Genomic DNA, 16,599 nt, shown 5'->3' on the forward strand with positions numbered 1-16,599 from the left:
CATCTGCGTAAAGACTATAATAATATAATATATATATATACTAATACTACATCTGTGTAAAGACTGTAATAATATAATATATATATATGCATCTGTGTAAAAACTATAATAATCTAATATATATATATATACTAATACTACATCTGTGTAAAGACTGTAATAATATAATATATATGTATATACTCATACTACATCTGCGTAAAGACTATAATAATATAATATATATATATACTAATACTACATCTGCGTAAAGACTATAATAATATAATATATATATATACTAATACTACATCTGTGTAAAGACTGTAATAATATAATATATATGTATATACTCATACTACATCTGCGTAAAGACTATAATAATATAATATATATATATACTAATACTACATCTGTGTAAAGACTGTAATAATATAATATATATATATGCATCTGTGTAAAAACTATAATAATCTAATATATATATATATACTAATACTACATCTGTGTAAAGACTATAATAATCTAATATATACAGTGCCTTGCGAAAGTATTCGGCCCCCTTGAACTATGCGACCTTTTGCCACATTTCAGGCTTCAAACATAAAGATATAAAACTGCATTTTTTTGTGAAAAATCAACAACAAGTGGGACACAATCATGAAGTGGAACGACATTTATTGGATATTTCAAACTTTTTTAACAAATCAAAAACTGAAATATTGGGCGTGCAAAATTATTCAGCCCCTTTACTTTCAGTGCAGCAAACTCTCTCCAGAAGTTCAGTGAGGATCTCTGAATGATCCAATGTTGACCTAAATGACTAATGATGATAAATACAATCCACCTGTGTGTAATCAAGTCTCCGTATAAATGCACCTGCACTGTGATAGTCTCAGAGGTCCGTTAAAAGCGCAGAGAGCATCATGAAGAACAAGGAACACACCAGGCAGGTCCGAGATACTGTTGTGAAGAAGTTTAAAGCCGGATTTGGATACAAAACGATTTCCCAAGCTTTAAACATCCCAAGGAGCACTGTGCAAGCGATAATATTGAAATGGAGGGAGTATCAGACCACTGCAAATCTACCAAGACCTGGCCGTCCCTCTAAACTTTCAGCTCATACAAGGAGAAGACTGATCAGAGATGCAGCCAAGAGGCCCATGATCACTCTGGATGAACTGCAGAGATCTACAGCTGAGGTGGGAGACTCTGTCCATAGGACAACAATCAGTCGTATATTGCACAAATCTGGCCTTTATGGAAGAGTGGCAAGAAGAAAGCCATTTCTTAAAGATATCCATAAAAAGTGTTGTTTAAAGTTTGCCACAAGCCACCTGGGAGACACACCAAACATGTGGAAGAAGGTGCTCTGGTCAGATGAAACCAAAATTGAACTTTTTGGCAACAATGCAAAACGTTATGTTTGGCGTAAAAGCAACACAGCTGAACACACCATCCCCACTGTCAAACATGGTGGTGGCAGCATCATGGTATGGGCCTGCTTTTCTTCAGCAGGGACAGGGAAGATGGTTAAAATTGATGGGAAGATGGATGGAGCCAAATACAGGACCATTCTGGAAGAAAACCTGATGGAGTCTGCAAAAGACCTGAGACTGGGACGGAGATTTGTCTTCCAACAAGACAATGATCCAAAACATAAAGCAAAATCTACAATGGAATGGTTCAAAAATAAACATATCCAGGTGTTAGAATGGCCAAGTCAAAGTCCAGACCTGAATCCAATTGAGAATCTGTGGAAAGAACTGAAAACTGCTGTTCACAAATGCTCTCCATCCAACCTCACTGAGCTCGAGCTGTTTTGCAAGGAGGAATGGGAAAAAATGTCAGTCTCTCGATGTGCAAAACTGATAGAGACATACCCCAAGCGACTTACAGCTGTAATCGCAGCAAAAGGTGCCGCTACAAAGTATTAACTTAAGGGGGCTGAATAATTTTGCACGCCCAATTTTTCCGTTTTTGAATTGTTTAAAAAGTTTGAAATATCCAATAAATGTCGTTCCACTTCATGATTGTGTCCCACTTGTTGTTGATTCTTCACAAAAAAAATACTGTTTTATATCTTTATGTTTGAAGCCTGAAATGTGGCAAAAGGTCGCAAAGTTCAAGGGGGCCGAATACTGTTGCAAGGCATAGTATATATACTAATACTACATCTGCGTAAAGACTATAATAATATAATATTTATTAATACTACATCTGTGTAAACACTTTTTACTCCTTTATCAATCTATACAAAATACCCCATAATGACAAAGCAAAACAGTTTCTTTGAAATGTTTGCAAAGTAATAATAATTAAACCCCGGATATATGACATTTACATCAGTATTCAGACCCTTTACTCAGTAGCACGTTTGGAGGCGATAACAGCCTTGAGTCTTCTTGGATTTGAAACTACTAGCTTGGCACACCTGTATTTGGGGAGTTTCTCCCATTCTTCTCTGCAGATCTTCTCAAGCTCTGTGAGGTTGGATGGGGAGCGTCGCTGCACAGCTATTTTCAGGTCTCTCCTGTGATGTTCGATCGGGTTCAAGTCCGGGCTCTGACTGGACCACTCAAGGACATTCAGAGACTTGTCCCGAAGCCACTCCTGCGTTGTTTTGGCTGTGTGCTTAGGGTCCTGTTGGAAGGTGAACCTTTTCCCCAGTCTGAGGTCCTGAGCTCTGGAGCAGGTTTTCATCAAGGACATTCAGAGACTTGTCCCTAAGCCACTGCTACGTTGTCTCTGTACTTTGTTATCCTTGACGTTGTAGCATGTCAAGTCTCTTGTCTGTGGCTAGTAGATTTTAATATACTAATAACCTATTCATTTATGGTGGATCAAATCCACAATTTCAATGTTGTGTAGTGTAAACCGGGGCTGTCCTCGGATGGGGCCACAGTGTCTCCTGACCCCTCCTGTCTCAGCCTCCAGTATTTATGCTGCAGTAGTTTATGTGTCGGGGGGTCAGTTTGTTATATCTGGAGTACTTCTCCTGTCCTATTCGGTGTCCTGTGTGAATTTAAGTGTGCTCTCTCTAATTCTCTCTTTCTCTCTTTCTTTCTCTCTTTCTTTCTCTCTCTCGGAGGACCTGAGCCCAAGGACCATCTCCCTCAACTCGGTAAAAAAAAAGATCGCTATTAGCACTTCTTGACTTGAAGTTTACTAAAGGAACCCTCTCTCTGGCTGACCTGGGTCCTCCCTCTGCAGAGTGTCTGGTCCAGGCTGCTCCTCTTCCCTCTGCAGAGTGTCTGGTCCAACCTGCTCCTCTTCCCTCTGCAGAGTGTCTGGTCCAACCTGCTCCTCTTCCCTCTGCAGAGTGTCTGGTCCAGGCTGCTCCTCTTCCCTCTGCACAGTGTCTGGTCCAACCTGCTCCTCTTCCCTCTGCAGAGTGTCTGGTCCAACCTGCTCCTCTTCCCTCTGCAGAGTGTCTGGTCCAGGCTGCTCCTCTTCCCTCTGCAGAGTGTCTGGTCCAGGCTGCTCCTCTTCCCTCTGCACAGTGTCTGGTCCAACCTGCTCCTCTTCACTCTGCAGAGTGTCTGGTCCAACCTGCTCCTCTTCCCTCTGCAGAGTGTCTGGTCCAACCTGCTCCTCTTCCCTATGCAGAGTGTCTGGTCCAACCTGCTCCTCTTCCCTCTGCAGAGTGTCTGGTCCAACCTGCTCCTCTTCCCTCTGCAGAGTGTCTGGTCCAACCTGCTCCTCTTCCCTCTGCAGAGTGTCTGGTCCAGGCTGCTCCTCTTCCCTCTGCAGAGTGTCTGGTCCAGGCTGCTCCTCTTCCCTCTGCAGAGTGTCTGGTCCAACCTGCTCCTCTTCCCTCTGCAGAGTGTCTGGTCCAGGCTGCTCCTCTTCCCTCTGCAGAGTGTCTGGTCCAGGCTGCTCCTCTTCCCTCTGCACAGTGTCTGGTCCAACCTGCTCCTCTTCCTTCTGCAGAGTGTCTGGTCCAGGCTGCTCCTCTTCCCTCTGCAGAGTGTCTGGTCCAGGCTGCTCCTCTTCCCTCTGCACAGTGTCTGGTCCAACCTGCTCCTCTTCCCTCTGCAGAGTGTCTGGCACAACCTGCTCCTCTTCCCTCTGCACAGTGTCTGGTCCAACCTGCTCCTCTTCCCTCTGCAGAGTGTCTGGTCCAGGCTGCTCCTCTTCCCTCTGCACAGTGTCTGGTCCAACCTGCTCCTCTTCCCTCTGCAGAGTGTCTGGCACAACCTGCTCCTCTTCCCTCTGCACAGTGTCTGGTCCAACCTGCTCCTCTTCCCTCTGCAGAGTGTCTGGTCCAGGCTGCTCCTCTTCCCTCTGCAGAGTGTCTGGTCCAACCTGCTCCTCTTCCCTCTGCAGAGTGTCTGGTCCAACCTGCTCCTCTTCCCTCTGCAGAGTGTCTGGTCCAACCTGCTCCTCTTCCCTCTGCAGAGTGTCTGGTCCAGGCTGCTCCTCTTCCCTCTGCAGAGTGTCTGGTCCAACCTGCTCCTCTTCCCTCTGCACAGTGTCTGGTCCAGGCTGCTCCTCTTCCCTCTGCAGAGTGTCTGGTCCAACCTGCTCCTCTTCCCTCTGCACAGTGTCTGGTCCAGGCTGCTCCTCTTCCCTCTGCAGAGTGTCTGGTCCAGGCTGCTCCTCTTCACTCTGCAGAGTGTCTGGTCCAACCTGCTCCTCTTCCCTCTGCAGAGTGTCTGGTCCAACCTGCTCCTCTTCCCTCTGCAGAGTGTCTGGTCCAACCTGCTCCTCTTCCCTCTGCAGAGTGTCTGGTCCAGGCTGCTCCTCTTCCCTCTGCAGAGTGTCTGGTCCAACCTGCTCCCTCTCCGCCTGGCTGTCAGCGGCAGCTCAACAATCCCCAACCGGTTCTCTCAATCGACCTCCACACCCGATCTACTCACACACTCACATGACTAATACATACACACTGTCCCTCTCTCCCCTTTCCTTGGCCTCTATTTCTTACATCTCTCAGAGAAAATGAGCATTTTCAGTAGTATTTCTTTACTGAACTCTGGAGACAACTAACATTGTCGCTGGGTGAGAACATCTGACGATGTGCTCTCCCATCCATGAAACATTTTGTCTGCGGGAACTCGCTCTTTTTCACTCCGTCCACTCGTCCAAGTGCCGATTCATTTGTGGCATGATGTGAACAGTACGAACTTGTGTCACTACCAAAGTTTAATGGTTTTAAATGACTGTTTTGTATTGTCTGGAAACTCACTTGTATAATTGGCTTGCAGTAGGTCTCTTAAAAAAAAGAAGCCGTGCAAGGTTATTAAACCGAGGTGCCTAGTTATTCTTCTTTTGTTGATATCAGGTAACATGCAACCTAACCCTGGCCCTGATATGTCTCCAAACCCCCTGCAACCTAACTCTGGCCCTGATATGTCTCCAAACCCCCTGCAACCTAACCCTGGCCCTGATATTTCTACCAAACCCCCTTCAACCTAACCCTGGCCCTGATATGTCTCCAAACCCCCTGCAACTTAACCCTGGCCCTGACATGTCTCCAAACCCCCTGCAACCTAACCCTGATATGTCTCCAAACCCCCTGCAACCTAACCCTGGCCCTGATATGTCTCAAAACCCCCTGCAACCTAACCCTGGCCCTGATATGTCTCCAAACCCCCTGCAACCTAACCCTGGCCCTGATATGTCTCCAAACCCCCTGCAACCTAACCCTGGCCCTGATATGTCTCCAAACCCCCTGCAACCTAACCCTGGCCCTGATATGTCTCCAAACCCCCTGCAACCTAACCCTGGCCCTGATATGTCTCCAAACCCCCTGCAACCTAACCCTGGCCCTGATATGTCTCCAAACCCCCTGCAACCTAACCCTGGCCCTGATATGTCTCCAAACCCCCTGCAACCTAACCCTGGCCCTGATATGTCTCCAAACCCCCTGCAACCTAACCCTGGCCCTGATATGCAATGTCTCCAAACCCCCTGCAACCTAACCCTGGCCCTGATATGTCTCCAAACCCCCTGCAACCTAACCCTGATATGTCTCCAAACCCCCTGCAACCTAACCCTGGCCCTGATATGCAATGTCTCCAAACCCCCTGCAACCTAACCCTGGCCCTGATATGTCTCCAAACCCCCTGCAACTTAACCCTTGCCCTGATATGCAATATCTCCAAACCCCCTGCAACCTAACCCTGGCCCTGATATGTCTCCAAACCCCCTGCAACCTAACCCTGGCCCTGATATGTCTCCAAACCCCCTGCAACCTAACCCTGACCCTGATTTGTCTCCAAACCCCCTGCAACCTAACCCTGGCCCTAATATGCAATGTCTCCAAACCCCCTGCAACCTAACCCTGGCCCTGATATGCAATGTCTCCAAACCCCCTGCAACCTAACCCTGGCCCTGATATGCAATGTCTCCAAACCCCCTGCAACCTAACCCTGGCCCTGATATGCAATGTCTCCAAACCCCCTGCAACCTAACCCTGACCCTGATTTGTCTCCAAACCCCCTGCAACCTAACCCTGGCACTGACATGCAATGTCTCCAATCCCCCTGCAACCTAACCCTGGCCCTGATATACAATGTCTCCAAACCCCCTGCAACCTAACCCTGGCCCTGATATGCAATGTCTCCAAACCCCCTGCAACCTAACCCTGGCCCTGATATGCAATGTCTCCAAACCCCCTGCAACCTAACCCTGGCCCTGATATACAATGTCTCCAAACCCCCTGCAACCTAACCCTGGCCCTGATATGCAATGTCTCCAAACCCCCTGCAACCTAACCCTGGCCCTGATATGCAATGTCTCCAAACCCCCTGCAACCTAACCCTGGCCCTGATATACAATGTCTCCAAACCCCCTGCAACCTAACCCTGGCCCTGATATGCAATGTCTCCAAACCCCCTGCAACCTAACCCTGGCCCTGATATGCAATGTCTCCAAACCCCCTGCAACCTAACCCTGGCCCTGATATACAATGTCTCCAAACCCCCTGCAACCTAACCCTGGCCCTGATATGTCTCCAAACCTCCTGCAACCTAACCCTGGCCCTGATATGCAATGTCTCCAGACCCCCTGCAACCTAACCCTGGCCCTGATATGCAATGTCTCCAAACCCCCTGCAACCTAACCCTGGCCCTGATATGCAATGTCTCCAAACCCCCTGCAACCTAACCCTGGCCCTGATATGCAATGTCTCCAAACCCCCTGCAACCTAACCCTGGCCCTGATATGCAATGTCTCCAAACCCCCTGCAACCTAACCCTGGCCCTGATATGCAATGTCTCCAAACCCCCTGCAACCTAACCCTGGCCCTGATATGCAATGTCTCCAAACCCCCTCTGATTTTAAATCAAGATCTGGTTTTGGTATTTTTAATTTAAATGTACGCATGTTGTCAAACATTGATGGGGATTTGGGCTAAATCCACTGATGCTGATGTAATTGTGTTTTCTGAAACCTGGCTCAGCAAGTCTGTTTTTGATAAGGATTTGTATAAATGGTTACAATGTGTATCGCACTGATCGAGTTTAGAAAGGTGGGGTTGTGGCCATATATGTAAAGACTAAATTCCCTGTAAGTGTGGCTATATATGTAAAGACTAAATTCCCTGTAAGTGGGGCTGTGTAAAGACTAAATTCCCTGTAAGTGGGGCTGTGTAAAGACTAAATTCCCTGTAAGTGTGGCTATATATGTAAAGACTAAATTCCCTGTAAGTGTGGCTATATATGTAAAGACTAAATTCCGTGTAAGTGTGGCTATATATGTAAAGACTAAATTCCCTGTAAGTGTGGCTATATATGTGTAAAGACTAAATTCCCTGTAAGTGGGGCTGTGTAAAGACTAAATTACCTGTAAGTGTGGCTATATATCTAAAGACTAAATTCCCTGTAAGTGTGGCTATATATGTAAAGACTAAATTCCCTGTAAGTGGGGCTATATATGTAAAGACTAAATTCCCTGTAAGTGTGGCTATATATGTAAAGACTAAATTCCCTGTAAGTGTGGCTATATATGTAAAGACTAAATTCCCTGTAAGTGTGGCTATATATGTAAAGACTAAATTCCCTGTAAGTGTGGCTATATATGTAAAGACTAAATTCCCTGTAAGTGGGGCTGTGTAAAGACTAAATTCCCTGTAAGTGTGGCTATATATGTCAAGACTAAATTCCCTGTAAGTGTGGCTATATATGTGTAAAGACTAAATTCCCTGTAAGTGTGGCTATATATGTAAAGACTAAATTCCCTGTAGGTGTGGCTATATATATCAAGACTAAATTCCCTGTAAGTGGGGCTGTGTAAAGACTAAATTCCCTGTAAGTGGGGCTGTGTAAAGACTAAATTCCCTGTAAGTGTGGCTATATATATCAAGACTACATTCCCTGTAAGTGGGGCTGTGTAAAGACTAAATTCCCTGTAAGTGGGGCTGTGTAAAGACTAAATTCCCTGTAAGTGTGGCTATATATGTAAAGACTACATTCCCTGTAAGTGTGGCTATATATGTAAAGACTAAATTCCCTGTAAGTGGGGCTGTGTAAAGACTAAATTCCCTGTAAGTGGGGCTGTGTAAAGACTAAATTCCCTGTAAGTGTGGCTATATATATCAAGACTAAATTCCCTGTAAGTGTGGCTATATATGTAAAGACTAAATTCCCTGTAAGTGTGGCTATATATGTAAAGACTAAATTCCCTGTAAGTGTGGCTATATATGTAAAGACTAAATTCCCTGTAAGTGTGGCTATATATGTAAAGACTAGATTCCCTGTAAGTGTGGCTATATATGTAAAGACTAAATTCCCTGTAAGTGTGGCTATATATGTAAAGACTAAATTCCCTGTAAGTGTGGCTATATATGTAAAGACTAAATTCCCTGTAAGTGTGGCTATATATGTAAAGACTAAATTCCCTGTAAGTGTGGCTATATATGTAAAGACTAAATTCCCTGTAAGTGTGGCTATATATGTAAAGACTAGATTCCCTGTAAGTGTGGCTATATATGTAAAGACTAAATTCCCTGTAAGTGTGGCTATATATGTAAAGACTAAATTCCCTGTAAGTGTGGCTATATATGTAAAGACTAAATTCCCTGTAAGTGTGGCTATATATGTAAAGACTAAATTCCCTGTAAGTGTTGCTATATATGTAAAGACTAAATTCCCTGTAAGTGTGGCTATATATGTAAAGACTAAATTCCCTGTAAGTGTGGCTATATATGTGTAAAGACTAGATTCCCTGTAAGTGGGGCTGTGTAAAGACTACATTCCCTGTAAGTGTGGCTATATATGTAAAGACTAAATTCCCTGTAAGTGTGGCTATATATGTAAAGACTAAATTCCCTGTAAGTGTGGCTATATATGTAAAGACTAAATTCCCTGTAAGTGGGGCTATATATGTAAAGACTAAATTCCCTGTAAGTGTGGTTATATATGTGTAAAGACTAAATTCCCTGTAAGTGTGGCTATATATGTAAAGACTAAATTCCCTGTAAGTGTGGCTATATATGTGTAAAGACTACATTCCCTGTAAGTGTGGCTATATATGTAAAGACTAAATTCCCTGTAAGTGTGGCTATATGTGTAAAGACTAAATTCCCTGTAAGTGGGGCTGTGTAAAGACTAGATTCCCTGTAAGTGGGGCTGTGTAAAGACTACATTCCCTGTAAGTGTGGCTATATATGTAAAGACTAAATTCCCTGTAAGTGTGGCTATATATGTAAAGACTAAATTCCCTGTAAGTGTGGCTATATGTGTAAAGACTAAATTCCCTGTAAGTGTGGCTATATATGTAAAGACTAGATTCCCTGTAAGTGTGGCTATATATGTAAAGACTAAATTCCCTGTAAGTGTGGCTATATATGTGTAAAGACTAAATTCCCTGTAAGTGGGGCTGTGTAAAGACTACATTCCCTGTAAGTGTGGCTATATATGTAAAGACTAAATTCCCTGTAAGTGTGGCTATATATGTAAAGACTAAAGTCCCTGTAAGTGTGGCTATATATGTAAAGACTAAATTCCCTGTAAGTGGGGCTGTGTAAAGACTACATTCCCTGTAAGTGGGGCTGTGTAAAGACTAAATTCCCTGTAAGTGTGGCTATATATGTAAAGACTAAATTCCCTGTAAGTGGGGCTGTGTAAAGACTACATTCCCTGTAAGTGGGGCTGTGTAAAGACTACATTCCCTGTAAGTGGGGCTGTGTAAAGACTAAATTCCCTGTAAGTGGGGCTGTGTAAAGACTACATTCCCTGTAAGTGGGGCTGTGTAAAGACTAAATTCCCTGTAAGTGTGGCTATATATGTAAAGACTAAATTCCCTGTAAGTGGGGCTATATATGTAAAGACTAAATTCCCTGTAAGTGTGGCTATATATGTGTAAAGACTACATTCCCTGTAAGTGGGCTGTGTAAAGACTAAATTCCCTGTAAGTGGGGCTGTGTAAATGTCACACCCTGGTCAAAGTATTTTGTGTTTATCTTTATTTATTTGGTCAGGCCAGGGTGTGGCATGGGTTTTTGTATGTGGTGTGTATGTGTGGGGATTGTAGCTAGTGGGGTGTTCTAGCTAAGTCTATGGCTGTCTGAAGTGGTTCTCAATCAGAGGCAGGTGTTTATCGTTGTCTCTGATTGGGAACCATATTTAGGCAGCCATATTCTTTGAGTTTGTCGTGGGTGATTGTCCTTTGTGTCCTGACGTCATTGTTCTGTGTTAGGAGACACAAGTATAGGCTGTTTCGGGTTTTGTTAAGTTTATTGTTTTGGTAGTGTTTGTGTTTAGTGTGTTAATTCATTAAACATGGATTGCAATAGACACGCCGCATTTTGGTCCGACTCTCCTTCTCACGAAGAAAACCGTTACAGAATCACCCACCACAAAGGGACCAAGCAGCGTGTCAACAGGCAAGAACAGCCCAAAGTGGAGTACAGTATGGACTATACTTCTTGGGAGGAGATAGACAGGTGGGCGGTCGACCCAGGGAGAGTGCCAGAGCCCGCCTGGGATTCGATGGAGCAGTGCGCGGAAGGATATAGGAGAATGGAGTTTGCGAAGCAAGCAAGGCGGCGCGGACGGAGGCCCCATAGTCAGCCCCAAAAATTTCTTGGGGGGGGGCTCAGGGAGAGTGTGGCAGAGTCAGGAGCCAGACCTGAGCCAACTCTCCCTGTTTATCGTGAGGAGCCAAGGAGGAGACCAGAACCAGAGCCGGTGTTGGAGGTGAGCGAAACAGAGACTGTGAAGGAGTTAATGGGGAAATTGGAGGAGAGAGAAATGAGGGAGTTGCTGTGTTGGTGTTTTAAACATGGAATTCGCCCGACGGAGCGTGTCGGGGATTTGATGGCACCTGGGTCAGCGCTCCATACTCGTCCTGAGGTGCGTGTTAGTCGGCTGGTTAAGATGGTGCCAGTCTCACGTACCAGGCCTCCTGTGCACCTCCCTAGCCTTGCACGTCCTGTGCCAGCACCGCTCTCAAGATCTCCAGTACGCCTTCACGGTCTAACCCATCCTGTGCCACCTCCACACCCCAGCCCTCCGGTAGCAGCTCCCCGCACCAGGCTTCCTGTGCGTGTCCTCGGCCCAGTACCACCAGTGCCAGCACCACGCATCAGGCCTACAGTGCGCCTCGCCTGTCCAGCGCTGCCAGAGCCTCCCTCCTCTTCAGTGCTGTCGGAGTCTCCCGCCTGTTTAGCGCTGTCAGAGCTTTCCGCCTCTACAGCGCTGCCGGAGTCTCCCGCCTGTTCAGAACTGCCAGTTAGCATAGAGCTGCCAGTTAGCATAGAGCTGCCAGTTAGCATAGAGCTGCCAGTTAGCATAGAGCTGCCAGTCTGCAAGGAGCTGCCAGTCTGCAAGGAGCTGCCAGTCTGCAAGGAGCTGCCAGTCTGCAAGGAGCTGCCAGTCTGTAAGGAGCTGCCAGTCTGCAAGGAGCCGCCAGAGCTGCCTGTCTGCAGGATGCCGCCAAAGCTGCCAGTCTGCAAGGAGCCGCCAGAGCTGCCAGTCTGCAAGGAGCCGCCAGAGCTGCCAGTTAGCATGGAGCAGCCAGGGCCGCCAGTCAGCATGGAGCAGCCAGGGCCGCCAGTCAGCATGGAGCAGCCAGGGCCGCCAGTCAGCATGGAGCAGCCAGGGCCGCCAGTCAGCATGGAGCAGCCAGTCAGCATGGAGCAGCCAGTCAGCATGGAGCAGCCAGAGCAGCCAGTCAGCATGGAGCAGCCAGAGCTGCCAGTCAGCATGGAGCAGCCAGTCAGCATGGAGCAGCCAGTCAGCATGGAGCAGCCAGAGCTGCCAGTCAGCATGGAGCAGCCAGTCAGCATGGAGCAGTCAGAGCTGCCAGTCAGCATGGAGCAGCCAGTCAGCATGGAGCAGCCAGAGCTGCCAGTCAGCATGGAGCAGCCAGTCAGCATGGAGCAGCCAGATCTGCCAGTCGACCAGACTCTTCCAGATCTGCCAGTCGACCAGACTCTTCCAGATCTGCCAGTCGACCAGACTCTTCCAGATCTGCCAGTCGACCAGACTCTTCCAGATCTGCCAGTCGACCAGACTCTCCCAGATCTGCCAGTCGACCAGACTCTTCCAGATCTGCCAGTCGACCAGACTCTTCCAGATCTGCCAGTCGACCAGAATCTTCCAGATCCGCCAGTCGACCAGAATCTTCCAGATCCGCCAGTCGACCAGACTCTTCCAGATCCGCCAGTCGACCAGACTCTTCCAGATCTGCCAGTCGACCAGACTCTTCCAGATCTGCCAGTCGACCAGACTCTTCCAGATCTGCCAGTCGACCAGACTCTTCCAGATCTGCCAGTCGACCAGACTCTTCCAGATCTGCCAGTCGACCAGACTCTTCCAGATCTGCCAGTCGACCAGACTCTTCAAGATCTGCCAGTCGACCAGACTCTTCCAGATCTGCCAGTCAGCCAGGATCTGCCAGTCAGCCAGGATCTGCCGAAACCACCTGCCAGCCAGGTAGATTCATCAACCTGCCTGAGCTTCCTCTCACTCCTGAGCTTCCTCTCACTCCTGAGCTTCCCCTCAGTCCCGAGCTGCCTCAGTCCCGAGCTGCCCCTCAGTCCCGATCTGCTCCTCAGTCCAGTGGGGTTCTGGGTGAGGACTACTAGGCCATGGTCGGCGGCGAGGGTGGACTATCCAGGGACGCGAGGAGAAGGGACTAAGACATTGATTGAGTGGGGTCCACGTCCCGCACCGGAGCCGCCACCATGGACAGATGCCCACCCGGACCCTCCCTATTGTTTTGAGGTGCGTTCGGGAGTCCGCACCTTAGGGGGGGGGTTCTGTCACACCCTGGTCAAAGTATTTTGTGTTTATCTTTATTTATTTGGTCAGGCCAGGGTGTGGCATGGGTTTTTGTATGTGGTGTGTATGTGTGGGGATTGTAGCTAGTGGGGTGTTCTAGCTAAGTCTATGGCTGTCTGAAGTGGTTCTCAATCAGAGGCAGGTGTTTATCGTTGTCTCTGATTGGGAACCATATTTAGGCAGCCATATTCTTTGAGTTTGTCGTGGGTGATTGTCCTTTGTGTCCTGACGTCATTGTTCTGTGTTAGGAGACACAAGTATAGGCTGTTTCGGGTTTTGTTAAGTTTATTGTTTTGGTAGTGTTTGTGTTTAGTGTGTTAATTCATTAAACATGGATTGCAATAGACACGCCGCATTTTGGTCCGACTCTCCTTCTCACGAAGAAAACCGTTACAGTAAAGACTACATTCCCTGTAAGTGGGGCTGTGTAAAGACTAAATTCCCTGTAAGTGTGGCTATATATGTAAAGACTAAATTCCCTGTAAGTGGGGCTATATATGTAAAGACTAAATTCCCTGTAAGTGTGGCTATATATGTGTAAAGACTACATTCCCTGTAAGTGGGGCTGTGTAAAGACTACATTCCCTGTAAGTGGGGCTACATATGTAAAGACTAAATTCCCTGTAAGTGTGGCTATATATGTGTAAAGACTAGATTCCCTGTAAGTGGGGCTGTGTAAAGACTAAATTCCCTGTAAGTGTGGCTATATATATAAAGACTAAATTCCCTGTAAGTGTGGCTATATATGTAAAGACTAAATTCCCTGTAAGTGTGTCTATACATGTAAAGACTAAATTCCCTGTAAGTGTGGCTATATATGTAAAGACTACATTCCCTGTAAGTGTGGCTATATATGTAAAGACTAAATTCCCTGTAAGTGTGGCTATATATGTCAAGACTAAATTCCCTGTAAGTGTGGCTATATGTGTAAAGACTAAATTCCCTGTAAGTGTGGCTATATATGTAAAGACTAAATTCCCTGTAAGTGTGGCTATATATGTAAAGACTAAATTCCCTGTAAGTGTGGCTATATATGTCAAGACTAAATTCCCTGTAAGTGGGGCTATATATGTAAAGACTACATTCCCTGTAAGTGTGGCTATATATGTAAAGACTAAATTCCCTGTAAGTGTGGCTATATATGTAAAGACTACATTCCCTGTAAGTGTGGCTATATATGTAAAGACTAAATTCCCTGTAAGTGGGGCTATATATGTAAAGACTAAATTCCCTGTAAGTGTGGCTATATATGTAAAGACTAAATTCCCTGTAAGTGTGGCTATATATGTAAAGACTAAATTCCCTGTAAGTGTGGCTATATATGTAAAGACTAAATTCCCTGTAAGTGTGGCTATATATGTAAAGACTAAATTCCCTGTAAGTGGGGCTGTGTAAAGACTAAATTCCCTGTAAGTGGGGCTATATATGTAAAGACTACATTCCCTGTAAGTGTGGGAAACTATTTGTAAACAGTTGGAATTTCTTGCTTTGAATCTTGAGGTTTCAAAGGGTCTCTAACTGTGATTGGCTGTTATAGACCTCCCCTCTATAACTGTGATTGGCTGTTATAGACCCCCCCTCTGCTCTCTGTATCTGTTATTGGCTGTTATAGACCCCCCTCTGCTCTCTGTATCTGTGATTGGCTGTTATAGTCCTCGAGCTGACAAGGTTGTTCTGTCGTTCTGCCCCTGAACAGGCAACCCACTGTTCCTAAGCTGTCATTGAAAATAAGAATTTGTTCTTAACTTCTTCGATATAGGGGGCGCTCTTTTAATTTTTGGATGAAAAACGTTCCCGTTTTAAACAAGATATTTTGTCACGAAAAGATGCTCGACTATGCATCTAATTGACAGCTTTGGAAAGAAAACACTCTGATGTTTCCAAAACTGCAAAGATATTGTCTGTGAGTGCCACAGAACTGATGTTACAGGCGAAACCCAGATAAAAATCCAATCAGGAAGTGACGCATTTTTTGAAACCGCCTCATTCCAATGACTCCTTATATGGCTGTGAAGGAGCTAGGAGTCAGCTTATGTTTTCCACGCTTTCCCCAAGGTGTCTGCAGCATTGTGACGTGTTTGTAGGCATATCATTGGAAGATTGACCATAAGAGACTACATCTACCAGGTGGTCGCTTGGTGTCCTCCGTCGCAATTATTGCATAATCTCCAGCGGCAGTATTTTTCCGTTTGCTTCTGATGAGAAGCCAACTGCCACCACTGATAGATTATCGAATAGATATGTGAAAAACACCTTGAGGATTGATTATAAACAACGTTTGCCATGTTTCTGTCGATATTATGGAGCTAATTTGGAAAAAAGTTTGGCGTTGTAAGTGACTGCATTTTCCGGTCTTTTTCTTAGCCAAACGTGATGAACAAAACGGAGCTATTTCGTCTACACAAATAATATTTTTGGAAAAGAGTCTCGTCATTGAAAACATCCGAAGTTCTTCAAAGGTAAATGATTTTATTTGAATGCTTTTCTTGTTTTTGTGAAAATGTTGCCTGCTGAATGCTAGGCTTAATGCTATGCTAGGCTATCAATACTCTTACACAAATGCTTGTGTAGCTTTGGTTGAAAAGCATATTTTGAAAATCTGAGATGACAGTGTTGTTAACAAAAGGCTAAGCTTGTGTTTTAATATATTTATTTAATTTAATTTGCGATTTTCATGAATAGGAAACGTTGCGTTATGGTAATGAGCTTGAGGCTATGATTACGCTCCCGGATACGGGATTGCTAGTCGCTAGAGGTTAACTGACTCGCCTAGTTAAATAAATAAATGATCAAATGGGAACACTTTCGAGTCTCATAGGGTCTGAATACTTATGTAAAAAAGTTATTAGTGTTTTTTATTATTTTACTAAATTTGCCAAAAATAAACTAAACTTTCCCAAAAACCTGTTTTCGCTTTGTCTTTATGCTTTATTGATGAGGGAAAAAACGTGTATTTAATCCATTTTAGAATACGTAACAAAATGTGAAAAAAACAAGTCAAGGGGTCTGAATACTTTTCCGAATGCTAGTTTACTATGAAGCTACAGTAGCCGTTGCCTTGGTAACCAGGTGTGTAGTGTGTTGCCTTGGTAACCAGGTGTCGTACCGAAGCCAAACCTCCGTATTTTGTCCAGGAGGAGGAGGAACAATCCTTTCTTCTTTGAGATGATATGTTCCTCTACACCCCACAGATACACACACACACACACACACACACACACACACAACACACACACACACACACACACACACACACACACACACACACACACACACAACACACACACACACACACACAACACACACACACACAACACACACACACACACACACACACACACACACACACACACACACACACACACACACACACACACACACACACACACAC

At 45.5% G+C, this 16,599-nt stretch overlaps 1 protein-coding gene across 3 annotated transcripts in view; it reads right to left on the minus strand.

Annotated features, from left to right (window-relative positions):
* LOC118947007 (dorsal-ventral patterning tolloid-like protein 1) overlaps positions 1-16,599 on the minus strand; it is a 136,220-nt gene that overhangs the window by 70,168 nt on the left and 49,453 nt on the right. The window lies entirely within an intron of this gene.

The sequence above is a fragment of the Oncorhynchus mykiss genome, unplaced genomic scaffold, assembly GCF_013265735.2.
Source record: "Oncorhynchus mykiss isolate Arlee unplaced genomic scaffold, USDA_OmykA_1.1 un_scaffold_87, whole genome shotgun sequence".
NCBI lineage: Eukaryota > Metazoa > Chordata > Actinopteri > Salmoniformes > Salmonidae > Oncorhynchus > Oncorhynchus mykiss.